The sequence below is a fragment of the Micromys minutus genome, assembly GCF_963924665.1.
Source record: "Micromys minutus genome assembly, chromosome: 7".
Classification (NCBI taxonomy): Eukaryota; Metazoa; Chordata; class Mammalia; order Rodentia; family Muridae; genus Micromys; species Micromys minutus.
In genome coordinates this window covers 3,532,723-3,552,155 of record NC_137976.1, presented here as the reverse complement: position 1 = coordinate 3,552,155, position 19,433 = coordinate 3,532,723, and the positions used below count along the sequence as shown (strand labels likewise).

The window sequence follows — 19,433 nt, the reverse complement described above, 5'->3', positions numbered from 1 at the left end:
ACACTCACACACACATTCATACTCACTCACACTCACTCACTTACACACACACTCATTTATACTCACACACTCACTCAATCACACACACTCAACACTCACACACACCCATTCACACACACTCAATCAATCACACACACTCACACACACTCATGAAGTAATAAGACTGACTCGGGCAGCTGACAGGTATGGAACTCTAGCTGTTTTCAGTCCCCAGGACAGGTGAATCCAGCACACTGGGTGGTGAATGCCCAGGCTGGGGAGGGGTCAGAGGGTATGAAGAGTGACTGCTCATGGGCACAGGGCTTCCTTGGGGAGGATGAAGGCCAACTGCAGTGAGGGCACGCTGAAAGCCCCTGAACTGAACTGCATGCATACTTTAATGTCCAAATGGCATAAGGTGTGAATTACACCTCAAAGAGGCTGTTTGTAAAAATGTAATGGGCCTAAGTTGTTTGAAAACCAGGAGAAAGGTGGTGGGACACACTGGCGGGTGCCTGCGGCATTAAACTACTGTGGAGTCCCACAGCGACTCTGCTGAACAGGGTGGGAAGGCCAAGTTCTGAAAGGACACACAACTGCAATAAACACAAGGCGACACTTTCCAAAATAGACTGTCTCAGATTTCACATAAAAACCGGGGCTTTTATGGGTCAGAAAGATACAGCACATACCACACCAACAGCAGTCCCTGCAGATCCATTCAGCACACCGAACGGGCCTTTCTAGGAAGTGCGGCATCAGGCCATGTAACAGCCTACGAAGCCATGAAAGCAGCAGGAAGAAAGGCCCCCGAATGTCCTGGCATCCCCCAATAGCACCAACACCAATAATCACCTAGTTAAGGGAAAACCACATCTAGGGACTGCATTCTCTCACTTCTGGTTATGAGGTGGGCACAAGCCAGTGCATGAAATAGCTAATGTATTCCAAAGTCAGAAACACGGTGCAAAAGAACAGATCTATTATCATGAAAAATATCACACATGTGGACGCACCCCAGATATGGGCATCCATACATTCACACAGCATGCATATTTGTGCACACACACTCATGTTCACACACATACACACGTGCTCACACACTCATGCTCACACATATACACTCATGCTCACACACACATATACACATGCACACACACATGCATACATTCATGCTCACACTCATGTGAATGCACACACACTTTTTTAGGTGGTGTCATTCTTTGATTGCCTTATGTTTATTAATACGTTAACATCACAGTCCTTCCTCAGCTGTTGGTTCACCTCGTTTTGTGAGTTGTCTCTCACTGACCTGGAACTCCCTTTATTACTCTTGGATGGATGGCCATCAAGCCAGAGATCTGCCAGGCTCTACCCTCCAGCCCTGGATGACAAACGTGTGTCACCACACTTGACTCACTCAGGAGTTCTAGAGCTTGAACTTAGCCCTCACACTCACATGGCGGCACGTACGTGACTGTCCAAGCCACTGCCACAACCCTAAGGATGTCCAGCAGACAGAGAAGCAGTATGGAGGTGGTTTCATAGCCTACCCTTCCCAGGTTTGGGGAAGGCAACCCTGCGAAGCATCCACCAGCGTTGATGGTCCAACAGGCCATGAGACACAGGGGAGGGGACAGGAGGACGAATCCAGCAATTACACCCAGAGGATTATGCTCAGGGAAGCTGAGGCCAGGGCTAGCCATGACGCTCGCTCACACCACTGGCATTCACACACCAACCCAGGGGCAGGACAGCATGTGTGTGCACATGCATCCTGTCTACGGAACACAGGAAACCTTGACGGAGCATTTGAACCATTCCTGCTGAGTCACACGTGATATTTGTCAGAGCTCACCCCTTCTCTCTGCGTGTCCACTGTTACTCCTGTCTTTCATCAGTGAGGGACCTAAGCAGAGAACAGGCTGCTTCTCTGTGGTTACCTAGTGCCCCAGGATCATCTAGTCAGTAAAGCCACACCCTCCGGAAGGCCATGCCCCCGAGAAGCTGCAGTAACCCCTCAATCTGGCCCCCACACAGAACCAAGTTTGAATGAATGGGGTGGTGAGAACAGAGCAGAACAAAAGCCGTTCGTTACACAAGGTCCAAGTTCAAATCCTGCACCTTGAGATCGCATCTTGACGCTACCGTTGGTGGTGCTCAAGTGGCTGTTGTGACACCTGTAGCTTAGTCCTGGAATGAGGAGACCGTGAAGGAAAAGAGGCAATAAATAAAAAGGCAGAACAACTACTTCAGAAACTCCGTGGAAGCGGGAATACCGAACCTTCTCAAGCAAATCCGGTGTAGCCACAGCACATCTGCAGAGCGGTAAGCGCTTCCCAGAGCGAAAACAAATGCAGAGGCGGCTGGGCGCCACTTCCCTCCGTTAATGTGCTGCTGCTTAGAAATTGTCGTTCAATCGATTACCGTCCACCTGGGTTTATTTTCACGGAGTGCTTCCATAAAGCAAGTGAGAACAAGTTCAGTGCGGTCTGCTCGATTCCCTCATTCCCCACCCCTCCCAACGGTGGGTGTGTTGACAGAAAAATCACTTCACTTCATTCCCACAGACATTTATGGAAATGCTGACCAGGTCTGTGCGCGGGGCCGGAGGCACTCGCTGTGCGGCACAGGGGAATAAAAGCCCATCCTCGAGAAGTGTGTGTGTCCCAGGAACCAGATAAAGACACCCAGAGGAAATGTGAGCCCGGCTCCCCAGGCTCGCCTCCCCCCCTCCACCCACTCCATCTTCACTGCCTAGACACACACCTCAACAACCTCAGCGACTGTCAGCTGTGAGAACACACTGTCACCAAGAGACGGCTTTGTTGGTGCTGTTCTTTATAACAGGGTCTCCCATTGCCTGTGCCAGCCTCTAACTTACTGTTAGCCCCCTGCATTTCCATCCTCCTGCCTCCACGTACCATGTGCTGTGAACATGGCATGCGCTGGCAAACCTGGTTCTTATTTTAATTTTAAAGAATATTTCCTGTTGGGGGGGTGGTGGTGAGGTGGGAAGGCGGACAAGGGTGTGAGCTCAGCAAACATGAGGACCTGAGTCTCCAGCACTGCGGACTAGCCAGCTGCTGAAATACAGCCTCTGGTTCAGTAAGAGATGGCAACAAAGGAACTGAGATGCCTCAATTATATATATATATATATATATATATATATATATATATATATATATATATATATATATATATATATATATATATATATATATATATATATATTTCATTTACATTTTGAATGCTATTCCCTTTCCCCTCCACATCCCCTATCCCATCACCCCTCCCCCTGCTTCTGTGAGGGTGCTCCCCCACCCACTCACCCCTTCCACCTCCCCACCCTGACATTCCCCTACACTGCAGCGTCAAGCATTGGCAGGACCAAGGGCTTCTCCTCCCACTGATGCCCAGCAAGGCCATCCTCTGCTACATGTGCAGCTGGAGCCATGGGTCCCTCCACTGGTTGGTGTTTTAATCCCTGGGAGCTGAGGGTCTGGTTGGTTGATACTGTTGTTCTTCTTACGGAGTTGCAAACCCCTTCAGCTCCTTCAATCCTTTCTCTAGCTTCTCCATTGGGGTCCCCATGCTCAGTCTAAGGGTGGGCTGCAAGCATCTTTATCTGTATCCCTATGGCTCTGGCAGAGCCTCTGAGAAGGCATCCATATCGGCTTCCTGTCAGTAAGCACTTCAGTCAGCAATATGCTTGGGTTTGGTGTCTGTATATGGGTTGGATCCCCTGGTAAGGCAGTCTCTGGATGCCCTTTTCTTCAGTCCCTGCTCTACTTTGTCCCTGTATTTCCTCCTGTGGATATTTTTGTTCCCCTTCTAAGGACTGAAGGATCCACACTTTGTTCTTCCTTCTTCTTGAGCTTCATGTGGTCTGTGAATTGCTTCTTGGGTTTTCTGAGCTTTTGGGCTAGTATCCACTTATCAGTGAGCGTATGTCACGAGTGTTTGGGTTTTTTTGTTTTGTTTTGTTTTGTTGTGGCTAGGTTACCTCAGTCAGGATGATAGCTTCTAGTTCCATCCATGATTGTCAATTTTAACTGAGCCTTGATTCAGTTCTAATCATTAATAGCAAATAATTACTTAGAACACATAAATGTTTCTGATTTTGATTAAAATGTTAACTAAAATTTTAGAAAGATACTATTCTATTGAAAATAATATTTTTTAAAAACTGAAAATCTATTACTGGTCTGCGTGTATGTGAGTCATGGCATCTGGGTATATGTGCATACTGACTGTGTACCTGCTGAGTCATCTTTCCAGCCTGAAAGATTATAGTTAGTTAAACAAAGGGCCTTTAAATAATTATAGCTATGGAGGGAGGGAGGAAGAGAGAGTGAGAGAGAGAGAGAGACTCAGTATTGTCCCATTTCTGCTCTGCATTTGTTAATTCGAATCACTCGTCAACCTCACTTTTGTGGGGACACAGGGTTTGATTACAGCAATGCTTCCCATTCTTTTAATTCCTTCCAACTTCCTAAACTACCCTTACCTGTCACTGGGGTCTTTCTAAATGATCTGTCAGGCCACAGATTCTCTAGATCCTCCTTTAATTTGTCCTCAATGCAAAAGGAGACGCTATCTGAAGAGCAAAAGGAATTGCCACTCAGGGTCACCTCCGTCGGCCTCTTCTATGGGACACCTAGAGGTTGCTCCATTCGGAGAAGCCAGATAATGCGTAAAAAAGGCACTGATGCTGGGGTGGATGGGGAGCTGCGGGGATCAAGCACACTGCGTGGACCAGGAGCAATCCGAGTGGAGGCTGAGGGCATAAAACGGTCACACTTCCACTCCAAGGCAGGTTGCAGACTTCTGGTCTACCAAGGGCTGATCTTCAAAGCAAACCTTTGTTTCTAGCAGGCTGAGCAAGGCTGGGGTCAGAAGAGGACTGAGGTGGAGAGAGGGAGGACATGGACAGGAGACTCTGAAGAAAGCTCTGTGAAGCAATCCCATCAGAGCTCGGCCACACGCCATCTCCTTTCTGCCCTCTCTGACTCATTTCTCACTCCTGCTGGCCTTTTTTCATCCCTCGTTTCTAAGCAGAAGGGACACCATCCCAACCGTGGTTTTTCCAAACAAACGGTAAAATGTGATAGAGAATTCTGAACATTCCACCAGCAGTGACCCTTAGTGCTCTGATATGGTCTAATAACTCCAAATTATTCCCCACCATAAGTACTTCATATGACATCAGCTACCACACAAGTTTTTAATACACCGTGAGCAGGTGGCCCAGCAACCCCCTTCATGCCTCACATCTGGTATTGTACTCCATACAGGGTGCTGAGTCCGATTTTTTAATGAAAACATGGCCTGAGCCTCTACAAGTTCACGTAAAAATATGCCTTTAAAACTGCTGTGTTTAACTTCAGTCATGAAAGTCTAAAATTATTGTAAAATAATACTCAGCCTTTTCATAGCTCCATTCAATGAAGCTTCCAACGACTCTCCTTCTGGGAGGGGAAGAGCGGTGGCTCACAGCTCCCTGACTCCACAGGTGCTGGCCTGCTTTGGGGAGCTGGGAATCCATAAACTTTAGACCCTTTTGGGCTGGGCGAGGTTAGTTTGGTGGGACCGTGAAGTCCTAACTACTGCAGATTCTGGGGAGCGGGAAACAGAAGGAAACTGAAGGGACTGTTTCTGTTTTGTCAAAAATGAAATTATCCCAGGAGGAAGATATATGCAAGAGAAGAAAACATTTTAATACATGTGATTAAACATCTCTCTTTTTTTTTAGGTTTATTTGTGTGTGTGTGTGTGTGTGTGTGTGTGTGTGTGTGTGACTATGTGTGTGTGACGTGACTATATGCTATATGCCCACTTCTGTATGTAGGTGCCTGGAGAGGCCAGAATAAGCCACCAAATCCCAAGGAGCAGTTTGGGAGCTACCCAGGGTGGGTGCTGGCATCCCCACAATTGAGCAATAATTGTCTCACCAGCCAGGTCATCCCTCCAGCCCTGTGCGTGGTCACACATCACAGGCTGCCGCTGTTGCCTGCCGAGTCCGCACCCACGTCTGCATGTGACAGAAGTTCACTCTCCCAAGACCCTGCCTAAGAAAGGTAGGTCTCTCATCTAGATGGCCATCCATGGCTGAGCAGACCCACGGTGAAAACCCTGGAGAGCATTCCGCAGACCAGAAACTCCTTGAAGCAGTCTGGCTCCGGGCCGCTGCTTCTAAATCAAAAGGTAACTTTCATTTCCTTCAAATAATTCAGTTTCATCTTTATCATCTTCAACTACAGACTGGAAATTGATACTAAATAAGGGCTAAGTAGAAATAAATTAGTAGTCGAAGTTGGCTATAAAACAAGTAGTTTAAGTTTCTGCTCTAATGAATCAGTTCAATAATAACTGTTTCCCCCAAGGACTTTATACTGGTGTTCACGTCCTCAGAGTTGGGGAAGGGGACGGTTGCTCTCCTTGTTGTCATCATTAAAACATAAAATCAGCCATGGTGCTCTGCAGAGTGAAGGGTTCTCCCCATCATAAGGGCTAAAGTACAGCCTAGCACACTCCTCAGTTTAGGAGCAGTTCAATAACAGCTCCCAGCCACAAAGGCACAGCCTCAACAGGCCACTTCCTACAGGAGGTCACCACACCATGCCTAAGGAATGAAGCCCATAGGCACTGCAGCACCAGAAAAGCTGGTGCCTTTTTAAAAAAGATTTATTTATTTAATGTATATGAGCACACTGTAGCTGTCTTCAGACACACCAGAAGCACTAGAAGAGGGCATCATGTCCCAGTATAGATGGTTGTGAGCCACCATGTGGTTGCTGGGAATTGAACTCAGGACCTCTGGAAGAGTAGTCAGTGCTCTTAACCACTGAGACATCTCTCCAGCCCTTCTTTTCTTTTTTTAATGAATCATCTCATTAAAAGAATAGGTGACTGTTCTCTCAGCCGTGCCATGACAGAGAGGTCTCTGGGCTGTGGAATGGCACTGTGGGCAAAGTGCGGTCACCTGGGTTTGGGTCACTGGAAGCCATGTCAAGCTAGAAGAGAACCAGTTTGCTAAGTCCTTTCACCTTCACCCGAGGGCACAGCATGAACCCCCCACCGCCACGCCATAATAATGATGTTAAAAAAGAGATTTTCACCATCAAACCCAACACGCATCAGTCCTAAGATGACCCTTATGCCCTGCGTTTTTTCATTTTCAAAATGTCTGCATTTCAGGAAGTCCCATGAGACACGGAATGAAGCAGGCAGCTGGGAAAGGAGCCGGTCCGATAATCACCTCTCACAAGACTTGGTCTGCGGAGTTCCACTGTGTAAAGCCCCCTTCGGTCTCCATACTCCCCCCCCCCCAAAATCCTTCACAGTAACTGCATGAGAATCTGTGATCCTGTGTGCACAGCACACAGTTCAAACCTGACTCCCAGACGTTAGACCCACCCGAGAGTCCCACAAGCCCCCTAGACCGTGGAGCTTTTAATAGAAAAGCCCAGGCTGCTGGTGCTTTGGGCTCTGGGGAAGCAGGGCAGCAGAGGAACCGGAGAACACTGCAGTTTGGAACAGCACCCTGGGGCCCGAATTATAGTGCCCCCGGCCTGCAAGGAATCCGAAAAGTTGTTTTATCACGACTTTAAAATTAACTCCACACCAGAGCATGTGTGTTTTTACTTAAGAGATGTCAGAAATTGATACTGAAGGACTGTCAGCAGGAGGCCGGGCTGCTTTGGCTTCTGGCCCCAGCACTATGGGTAGAAGCAGGGCCTGCTGCCCTGGTGGGGAGCGCCCTGCAGAAGGATCACCTCCCTCACTACAGGAAGTTGTGGGGAGGCAGTCAGGGGCACATCTGGACGCAGAAAGAACTCACCCAACAGGCAAGGTGGATCCTGTCACCTCCTGGCTGCCATTACTAAGTTAGATTCTTCACTCCTATGTGTTTTCACTGTGTGTGTGTGTGTGTGTGTGTGAGAGAGAGAGAGAGAGAGAGAGAGAGAGAGAGAGAGAGAGAGAGAGAGAGAAAGAGAGAGAGAGGGAGGTGCATGTTCACATGTGTGAGAATGTATAATATCAACAGTCTCATGTGGATGTCCAGTGTCTTCCTCGATGGCTCTGTGCTGTGTTCTGTTCTGTTTTGATTTTCACCTGGGGCTCGTGGATTTGACTAGCCAGGCCAACCAGCAAGCCCCAGCGATCCTCCTGCCTCCAACTCCCCAGGCTGCCTGGCTTTTTACACAGGGGATCTGAATGCTTGCCTCAAACTCGCTCAGCAAGCTTGCCCACTCCAGTCTCCTTTCCCACACGCTAAGTGCACCATCCTCGCACTGTTCATTGAGAAACAGCGTGACCAGGGAGAGTTGGCTTCTCTGTCTGTCCCTCTGTTGTCAGAGGCTGACTTAACTCATGTCAGAGATGAGATTTTCGAAGGCCTAAGGAATCTCCTCCATGAGGGTCTGGAGGCACAGAGAACTAGCTGTAACACACGGGAGAGACGGGACCTCAAGGAGAAGCCAGGACTAGGTCAGAGGGCGCCTGGCTTCCTGGGTCTGGGTGACGGTTAAAGCCCAAGGGCAGGAAGGCTTAGGAGAGCATGGGGGAGGAGGGCAGCTTGGCACCAACCCTGCTGGGGGCCACACCCCACTTCCCTCCAGAGGCTCTTTTAAGGGATTATGGAATAAAATTACATCAGAATATACATTAATGAGAATATTTTCAATAACGAGAACACTGCTAATTGTATCTTTTCTTTTTTTAACAGGAGGTAGAATATTTTACGGTGACCCTGAGACCAGCCAGGTGCCCGGCGGGGAGCCTCATATTCTGCACGCACTTGTAAAGGCCATGACAGGAGGCTGCGTGATATGAGGTGTGAGAAATGAAAACTTTATGTGCATACAAATTTAGATTTTTAAAATATTTTCACTAGGGGCATAAATAAAGAGAAATTAGACCCCTGGGTTTTCAGAAGGTGAGAATACAGACTGAGGTTTTTGTTTTAAACTTGAGTACTTGGGGCACCTAAGACCTGAGGAAGTCACCAAAAGCAACACCTCAGCTTGGCTTTGTGCTTTTCATAGGACTTACAGTTTTCTTCAAGGAAGGACAGGAGGTTGAACACACATGAGAGAGAGAGGCACATATACCACACACGTACATACGCAAACATGCATCTCTCTTTAGGAAACAGCCTTTACAAACACAAAAAGGGTGACCAAAACAGTTTACTTAAATTCATTTTTAAATTTTAATCTGTTTTAAATATAGTACCACTATTAAAAAAACAACAACAAAAATCCGAGGTGATTTGCTCTTTATAAAAGTATTTACACATTACAAGAAGGTTGTGTCTTGGCACGAATGCCCCCACACCAGCCACCTTGACCCTGCAGTGTATAAACGCCTACTCTAGTGCAACCACCAATCCACCCAGTCGTCCGTCCGTCCTGCTGCTCCCAATTCAACACAGTCACAAATAGGCCAGCAGGTCCCTGTCCATGTTATTACAAGCCTCAGTTTACCCACGAGAGCCCAGCATTTTAGTTCTTATGTGAAACTGGCTGGCTGTGATGTCCCGGGTATGCTGGATGTGAACTGATGGGCACCTGGTGTCAGCAGAACCTACAAAGCTCAGCAGGTGGCTTGTGCCCTCCTTGCTGACCGCCACTCCCTTCCCTGCTCCCTTCCAGCCTCTCCCAGGACCTTATACAATGGAGCCACACTGTGTGCCCTTTGTGGAGGGTTATTTAAAGGAGCCACACTGTGTACTCTTTATGGAGGGTTATTTAATGGAGCCACACTGTGTGCTCTTTATGGAGGGTTATTTAATGGAGCCACACTGTGTACTCTTTATGGAGGGTTTCTCTGGCTCTGCCTCAAGTTTGTGGATTCACACCAAATTGCTGAGAAATTTTTTTCTTTTCGTCACTTGTGTTAAACTATGTGTGTAAGATGTATGGGTATGAGCGTGGGTGTGTTGTGGCACATATGTGGACAATATACAACAACTTTTGGGAGTCTGTTCTTTCCTCCTACAAGTGGGTCCCTGGGACTGAACTCACAATGGTGTTGGTCAGCACTCTGAACCACTGCGCTGCCGCAATGGCCCGACTGCTTTTCCTTTTATAGCTCCACTGTGAGTATACGCTACAGTTTTCCCACTATATAATATCCCCATATAGGTTCTATGTAGGAAAATAACTGAGTTCTGGTCACTGACCATGTGGCAAGAGCTTCCAGAGGAAGGCAAACCATGTCCAATGGGACCACAGGAGTCAGAGGAGGGCATTCTATCCCTAGACCTGGAGTCACAGATGGTCGTGAGTCACCACGTGGATGCTGGAAACCGAACCTGGGTCCTCGGAAGGAGCAGCCAGCGCATTTTACTGCCGAGCATCCCCCAGACCCTCATAACTGACTCTTCTGTCTTGTGCTTTCATGGCTATCCTAGGGATTGTAGCCTCTATGCCAAACTCAACGGCTGACTTCCCCTTTCACTGTCCACAAGGCACTGCATCTACATGCAGACCACCCAAGATGGCAGCTGAAACTGCTTTGGGCAGGTGCCCACAACATGTTTAATAAATGGGGTAGAGAGGGGCTGTGTGAGTTCACTCAGATTCTCCGGGACTTGTGGATTAGTACTTTCTCCGCTGCTATGACAAGAATAAACATTGCAAAAGCAGTTAAAGGAAGACGGGTCGATTTTGGACACAGATTGGGGTTCAGTCCTCATGGGGGAGAGGGGATGACAGCAGGGCAGATGATCACACCGATGACACCGTGTCGGTAGTCAGCAATCACAGAGTGGGATTAAGTGGCTCATCCCTGGTGGCCCACCCCTTCCAACTAGTCCTGCTGAGGGTACCCAACACCCAGCACGGTGCACGCCAGCACTCGGGCCTCTTCTTTCACCTGCTGTTCCACCAGCTGCCCTCTCTCTGGTGCACACGTGTCCTTCCAGGGCACCTACACCGTGGTCCGCTGTTCATCTGAAAACACGGGTCTTTGCTGTATAAGCATGTTGGTCTGTGTGTGTGCGCGAGTCTGGATGGACAGTCTACTTTCTGTGAGCCTTTTACAAACACAGTTCTGACTCTGTGAATACAGTCTCTGCACTCTGCAGCTTCTGAGAAGGCCACTCTGTCCTGAATGTGAAGTGCCGGTTCCCCGGACTGACTGACATATTTCTTTGTGATTTGGGGCACTGGCACTGAGAGGGGGAGGGAGGGCCTAGGTGCATTTCACTGTATTTATTTTGCTTTGGTATGCAAATGTCTTGAACTTGTACATTTATGTCTTTTGTCAAACTGGGGGAACATCTGGCTGTTATTTCTTCAGATATTTTTTCTCTCTCTTGTCCTTCTGAACCTCTGATTATACGTGTATTACACATTTTCATACTGCCCCACAGGTCTCTGGCACTGTTTATTTTTAAAAATCTAATCATTATTACAGTTTTGTTTTCAAGTTCACAAAATATGAGACCTGGAGACCTACATAATTGCATTCACCATGGCTGACCTTTGACGGGTTCCCATGAATGAGACAGAAAGTAACAAGAAAGGCAGCTTCAACTCTAACAGGAAGCTGCATTAACTAGAAATGGCCTATAGCAACTGCCACTTAAGGACACCGAGAGGGTACTGTCACCTCAGGCAAGGCCCTGGGTGCAGCTCCGGTCGCCTGAGTAGCTCAGGAATGGTTCATCAGTGTTGGCATCTACACCACAGACAATGCACTGAGGAACAGGCAGCCTGCTCCACTAGTCCGATCAAGAGGCAACCCCTTGAGACGGGGCTAAGTGTTTCTTCTGTATCTCCTGTGGAATGGGCCAAGCCTATAAAGACCCATTCACTCAGAGAGATGAAGACTGTCACCTGAGCCTGTGACAGGAACGACTTACTGTGGCTGCTCAGAGCCTTGGGGCACTGTCTGACTGCAGTGGGTAGCTGGCCTTTCAGATCTAAGAGGGGATGGGCTCTGGCAAACACTGTCCACCTTATGTGGGGCACGAGAGATGTCAAGTCTACCACACAATCCCGAGTCACGCAGGAGAGGTCTGTCTTTTTTCATGTCTGTGTTCTGGGTAGATGCTGCTGTGGTCTCCAGAAGGCCTTGATTCCACAAAGGCCCCTGCAGATACTGGGCAGTGGGCAGGCTCAGAGGGGAAGGGAAGCCTGAAACCAGGGCCATGCCAGCACTCTAGGGACCTCCTGGAGGAGCACAGATTCTCCCCTAAGATTCACCATCACGGCTCCCAACACCCACGCTTCTTGGATTGCCTCTACAGACATCACAGAATGCTAAAACTCAAATTATATCTTGTTTGGATCCTTTTGAAATGACAAAGTTCCACGGGTTATTTTCAAACGTGAGAAGAGAGGATTAAAAACTCCAGAGGGGGGATGGCAGAGTCAGCTTCCACCTCACATTCAGCACCCGTCCAAGCACAGGTGCCCTCACTCAGGGGCCACGCAGAGCCTGGCTGTTATATGCCCACCAGCCAAGCAAGCCTGGAAGGAACTCTAAGATCTAAAGCCCTCCCTTGAGAAAGCACCCTCCCGCTATGCTGAGCTTTCCCCTCCTTCCACGCCCCCCAAAACCTTCAGGTGGCTCTGTGGGCCAAGGAGCGGCTCCCAAGGTGGCTGAGTTATAACTACAGTGTCACCTGCTCCTGTGGCTTTCCTGGTTGGTTATTTATTCCGACAGGGTTTCACATAGTCCAAACTGGTTTCAGAATCTACTACACAGCTGAGTCCAACCTTGGACTCCTAATCTTCCCGCCTCTGCCTCGGAAAGGCTGGGCTGTCAGGTGCATGTACCACCATCCCCCAAAGCCCAGCTATTTGGCTTGGAAGTGACCCCAGGACACAGTTCCTTCTTGGATGTCACTTAGCCTCAGGGGGAAACACTTAAATATTCACCTAGACCATTGCTTCCCCACTCCCACCCGGGACAGTGACTATTTAGTATGAGAGGGACACAGGGCCCAAACAGATTTCCCTGGATGCCAGAAGGGAACTCCAGCCATCTATTGCTAGGGCAACTCTGGAGAAGTCGAGAACTTCAATGACACCATGTGCTATGAATAAGGCTTTCTCCCCTGGCATGGAAATCAGAGCATGCTACATTATGACTGAACAGCACCTCCAGGAGGCATAAAGGGCTTAAAAGAGAATGTGAGACCCCCGTGGCCTTAAAGTCATGTCTGAGCAGGATGAAAAATAAAAGAAGCCAGCAGGTGGACATCCTATCTTGATGTACCTTCCGGTCCAGCCTCCACTAATGGCCAGAGGCTGAGAAAGCCCCTGAGGTCATTTGTATGTAGATTCCTAGTTTAAGAAGGAGCTTATTGCTTAAAACACAAGCTCCCAACAGTGGGGTCAGAGGCTGTTCCTGACTCTTGCCCACCTGTGGAATCCTCTTCCTCTCACTTGGTTGCCTTGTCCAGTATAGACTGATCGTGTGTTCTGGGTCTTATTGCAGTGTATTATGCTGTGCTTAGGGGATGTCCCTGGGAGACCTGATCTTTTCTGAGGGGAGGCAGAGGAGGAGCTGAAGAGACTGGGGGTAGGCATGGTTGGAGGGGAAACTGTGGTCAGGATGTAATGTATGAAAGAAGAAATAAAAAGAATTGCAATATTAGACATCTTTTAACACATATGTGACGTGGCCCTCTCATCTTACAAACAAGGAAGCTGGCCCAGAGAGGCTGAGAGATTCACTTTGCACCTCAGACTGTCAAAAGGACATGAGAGAGATTGTAGCCCAAGGTTTCCAGGATGTTAACATGGCCACCCGCCCCACCATGCACTCTGGATTTTATGTAAATGCTGCACACACTCCAACTCCAAACTGTGAGAACTCCTTCGTTATCACCTCTGGATCCACAGGCAGGACTAGACCTCACTGGGCTCTCTCTCCTCCTGCTCCCGGTGCCCTTCCCACATCCTAGAAAAAGCCCCTCCGCCAGCCAGTGACCTCATCCTTCTCCTTGCTAATTTGAATACTCTTCAGGGACAGCCAAACAAATACTGAAAATGATGAATGGCTTCTTGTGCAACCCAGAAAATGTGTGGCTTTGGGCTCTCTGAGTGTCGGAACACCCTTCATGCAGAAGCAGACCTCGCTATCCCTGAGGTGTGCCCATGTACAAAAACCTGTAAAGGGGCAGGTGAGAGCCATGCAGCTCTCCTATTTGAAAGAAAAACAAAGGTTCTAAACAAGCCTTAAAGCAGACTCGGCAAAGAGGCGAAGTGAGGAGAGGCAGCCTGATAAGGGGAATATCTGCTTCTGCACCCAGCACGGTATTATGGTTATCTCTTCTTTACACACTTACAGAGTTTTAATACAACCAATTTGTAAACCCGCCCACAGCTCGGCCTCTGTCCACACCACGTGTACACAGGCGAGTGAGTGGACACGCCTCCACGAACACACTCGAGAACACTCCATCCCAAACCTATCTTTTGAGAAGTTTTACTTATCACGTGTGTCTTACTGCACCAGACCTGTAGACCTATTTACAGCCTTCTCGGGCAGTAAACTTGGGCTCGTTAGACAGAGATGTTTCCACCTAGGACCAGAAGAACAACCAGATCTCATTCTGGTCAGAAATCATACGAAGCATTTAAAAAAAAAAAACTCAAAACAAATGGACATATATTCTGAGTCTTGCTTTCTCTCAGTTTCCACAAAAATGGCTGTGTACTCTTCAAGAGAGGACTGCCGTCATCTTAGTTACAGACAGATTAAACCACACCACACACCCTGCAAAGGGCCCTGTATGGAGCCACCCTTCCTAGTGGCTCGAACAGGCACTAATGAACCTGACATTTCACAATGGAAAGTCACGAGATTTGGCCAGGGCCCAGTAGCCAAACATCCCTGGCTGACTTGCTGGGCCATAGCCAGATGTCTATTAAGCAGATCCTGTGTTAGCCTGATGTGTTTATAAGAAGATAAAGAAATGTCCCAGGTTTCAGCACCAAAGTTAGGAAAAAGATAAAGAGAGTAGAGGGGGAATGATCTATGGAGGTGTGGGGGAAGGGGGTGCCTCTGGCGGACCCATGTTGAGGCACCTCTTCCCCAAGAGGGACCAGCCACACAACGGTACAGTATAGAATAGTGTTTATTCAGGGTTGGAGGGGGGAGTTAAGAGGGTAGTAGGGGCAAAGAGAGAGGAGAAGAAAAGTAAAAGCCAGCCATGAGCACGTGGGGGGGAACGGGGGTGGGTGGGACCAAGAGCAAGAGAGGAGCAAGAGAGAGAGGAGGGGGCAGGCAGCCTTTTTATAGTGCCAGGTAACTGTGGGGAGAGGTTTGCAGAATCCCAGTGCTCCCCCGCTTTGCTTTAATTGCAATGGGGTCTTGGCCCTGTTGCTATGGAGTAACTCATCTGTGACCTACAGACACCAGAAAGGTTCAGATCACTTGTAAACTGTGGTCAACTCCACAGCTTCTTTCTCTAAGATGACCTCGGCCACCAGAAGGAGGTTTTAGACACGCCCTTCAGGTAATATTTATTGGTTGTTTCTCTCATTTTCCTTCTTTTTACTTTCTTCTTTCTTTCCTTCATATGAGACGGAGTACCACATAGCCTAGGCTAGCCTTAAACTCACCGTAACTGTGATCCGAACTACCTGCACCTTCAAAGTGCTGTGGTTTCAGGTGTGTGGGGCCACGCCAGGTTTACACAGCCCTGGCAATTAAGTACAAGGCCCTCACCCCACTAACTAGTGCCTGTGTACAGGTGGGGCTCACGAGATATTAGCTGAGTGGCTGAACTTTAAATACAGCCAAGCAAATGATTACCAAGTACAAAATGCACAGAAGGAAATAGTGTAAGTTACCCATTTGCTAAGGGCTACCGGTCCAACACACGGCTCTTCAACTGTGTCTGGAAACACTGAAGCCACACAAAATTTGGCAACAATAAAAGGTTTCTGAACACACAATAAACCAAGGTTAACTCAAAATCACAGACCCAATGAGCCCAAGGTTATTTCTGTCAGGACTCAGCTTGGTTCACCCTGCAATGTCACGGTGGACACGGTTCTGAACCGACCGTCTTCTTCCCATGTGCACGCCATCACAGCGCAGAGCCCCAGCAACTGCTGCCTGAGGTGGGCACCATGGCTTGGCTTTGACACTAGCATATTATATTGGACATCACATCTTATAAGTTGCTATGGCACATATAGACATTTCTACTCTTATAGAAACTATAAGATTATACAATTATTAAACTATAAGATAGAAATTATAGGTTAATTGTGAAAATTAAGACTTTTTATACTTGCCTGCTCTCCTCATATCTCAGCAAGTATCCAATTAGAATCTTTAATGTATTACATTTGCCTCTTTATTACGCATGTTTATGCCGTGTATGGGCGTATAGAAGTTAGAGGACGACAGGAAGGAGCCTGCTCTCTCCTCCTGGGATGTGGGCTGCCAGGGTCAAATTTGGTCCTCGGCTTAGAAGCAGTGGCTTCTGCACACTGAGCCATGTTGGCAGACTCCCATTAGCCCGTCTTTGGTTGCGTCAGGATGTCTGGTTTGCAGCTCTCTGCTGAGTTGAGCGGCATTTGAAAGCACTGTTCTGTACATTTTGACCTGGAATTAGAACAGAATTTCCAGCCATCTCTGAACTGGCCTGAGCACACTCTTGTCTTTTGTATTTAAACAGTGTTCTCAGCACTGACGACTACAGAATCAAGTATCAATCAACTGTGAAAAATATGGGAGAGGTCCTATGCCCCACAGTATCAAATATTCAGCCAAAATCTGCCTTTATGTAAAAACAAGTAAGTCCATGAATCTCATTAGTGGGCAAAATTTCTTTTGTATTAAGTCAATGGTAAAATTATGCACATGCACACACACACACACACACACACACACACACACACACTAAGGAACTATTTTTTAAATAACTTGCTTTATGATTTATTTTTAGTAAATGCTTAATTCACATGCATATTTGATATACTTAAATACCTGGATATGTATTAAAATTCCCTGGTGGAAAGAGGCCTTGCACAGAAAAAGTTGAAGCAACTTGGTCTAGGGTGTGCTGGGCCATCATCCCAAAACAACACAGCCCACCACAAGATCCACCCAGGTTGCAGAGCCTCAGTGCTGGAGCGAGATGCCCATGGCAGCCACACAGCGGCAAGAACTTTCACAGCGACTGCCTGAAGGCCTCAGACTCCCCCAAGAGGTTCATACTGTCACCCCGCTGTGATCTGCAAAGTTCCAACAGGCCTGCCCTAGACCCTGCAGGGCAGAGGCAGAGTAGCTTGCCTCCCGGAGATAAGTGTTTGCTGTGTTGGTTGCCTACACCAACACTCTTTGGGATGTAAAGGTCAGGGCGTGCGGGTTCAATGGTGCACATTTTTGTGTCTTCACTTTCCCCACCCAAGCTCATCCACGTGCAGATGGAGTGAGGAGGAGGGGCCTGTGAGAAGGTGAGGTTACGCAGAGGAGCCGTAGAATGGGGCCAGTGCCTTACAGAAGGGGCTCTGAAGAGTGCTCTCACCCACCTCCGCAGTCTGAAGTCAGCTGCGTGCAACTTGAAGCATGTTGGGTCCTCACCAGGACTTGACCCCAGGGGCATTCTGGTCTCTCACTTCCAGCCTCCAGCATGGAGGAACACAGCTCTGTCCTCTGCCTGCCACACCTACAGACTGACTACAGTACCAAATTGTGAGAAACCTGGACCGTCCTTTCCAGGGAAATGTCATCCACACAGACACACTGTGACCGTCGCTGAACGGTCACTGGCACAGTAAGAAGTGAGTCCTTACAGGTTCCATGCACACCACTCACATGTTCGATTGCAAACCATACACAAAGCAGCGCTGGGGAGGAGGAGATGAACAGACCCTGCGGCTCACGATCAGCGAGCCTTAGCTGATCCCACAAGCTCCAGGCTCAGCGAGAGGCCCTGTCTCGAAAAACTGGTGGCGAGCAATTGAAGAAAACAGTGTGCCAACCTCTGGCCTCCACATGTACACACACATACGACACAAACAAACAAACTCAACAATAACGAACCTTTGAGAACACCAAAGATGGACATGATTTCTCTGAGGAAAACAGGCCCCTGAAGTAATTCAACCTGAGGAGCCTGGCGTGTGAGAGGTTAACTTACTCAGGTGTCAAATTGGATTGGCCAAATAAAATTCCTGGAGAACTTGCCAGAGTAGCCTTTCAGTCGTGACCGCTGCAGAAGTCAAACGCTGGAATTATACCCTAAACTTTAATTTAGAGGTAAACATTCAAACAAGGCGAAACCCTGCAATCATTTCACTTTTAAAGTTCTAGACTGGCCCATCCTTTTAAAATCTCACATTAATTGTTCCAATGCAGTCAACCTCCTAAAGCCCTTTTATTGCACAATTCCACTAATACCCCGTTAACTTGGGATGCTTACCAACGCGCTTGTTCTCGGGCTGCTACCTGTGTGCACATTAAGAGCATGCAGATGACACACAGGCTATGTAAAATGCCAACGACAGCATCTGGAAAGCTGATGAATAATCAAGGGACTTCGAATTAAGCGACAGGACTTTCCCTTAGAATCTTTGGGACAACACTGTCAACTCCAATCTAGCCACCCGGCCTCCAGAATCAATTTTTCAAATGCTCTGACAGCTCTAATGGCTTCCACCTGTGCCTCCCGCCTGACTCTTGACTGGCATGCTACCAGCCAGGGTGGGAATGGAGACAAAGCCCCCTATTAGGATCCGGCTGTTTCTCCACTGTGAGGTCACTCAGCCATTAAATTAGTTCCAGCCCAATTTCTGTCCTCTCAGGCTTGGACTTGAGGGAGGGGGTTCGGGGTGGAGTGAGTTCCTGGAGCCGTTTCAGAAGGGGAGAAAAGGGAGGAGAGGGTCAGGACTGGCTAGAGAGGTGAGTAAGCGTAAGGCTGAGGAGCTGGGCTGGCCCCCCAACTTGAAGATCAAAATACTCTTTCCAAAATGACCATGGCCACTCTCACTAATGTGATCCCACCAAAAAAATTCATAAAAATTCTGGTAACAGAGTCTCACTCTGTGGCCCAGGTTGACTTGGAACACATGTAGCCTAGGCTAGCCTTAAATTCATGGTAACCTCCTGCCTCAACCGCCTCAGTGCTGGGATGACAGACATGAGGTACTGCTAGACATGATGTCCAAAAGCAGTTCTTCAAGGCTCTTACGAAACTGCTTCTTTCCTTTCCCTCTGTAGGAGAGTCAATCGTCCCTCAAACTGTCCTCCCTCCTTAACACGATCCGCAAAACCTCTGCCCTCTGAACACACTGGCGGTTACTTAGAAACAGCAATTGTGCTTGGTGGCAGCTCTAACTGGGGACATTTCCAGGTCAGATGGAGCTGGTGAAGGTGCCAGGGCAGCTTCTGATGTTCAATGACCCTGTCCTCACAGCTCAGGGAACGAATGTCGACAAGGTCCAGAGCTGCTGGACTGCTGTCATGATC

General features: G+C 48.2%; 1 protein-coding gene across 7 annotated transcripts in view; it reads right to left on the bottom strand.

The window, feature by feature from the left end:
* HLCS (holocarboxylase synthetase) overlaps window positions 1-19,433 on the bottom strand; it is a gene marked incomplete at its 5' end in the record, with an annotated part of 169,427 nt that overhangs the window by 72,605 nt on the left and 77,389 nt on the right. The gene's annotated exons all lie outside the window — the stretch shown is intronic.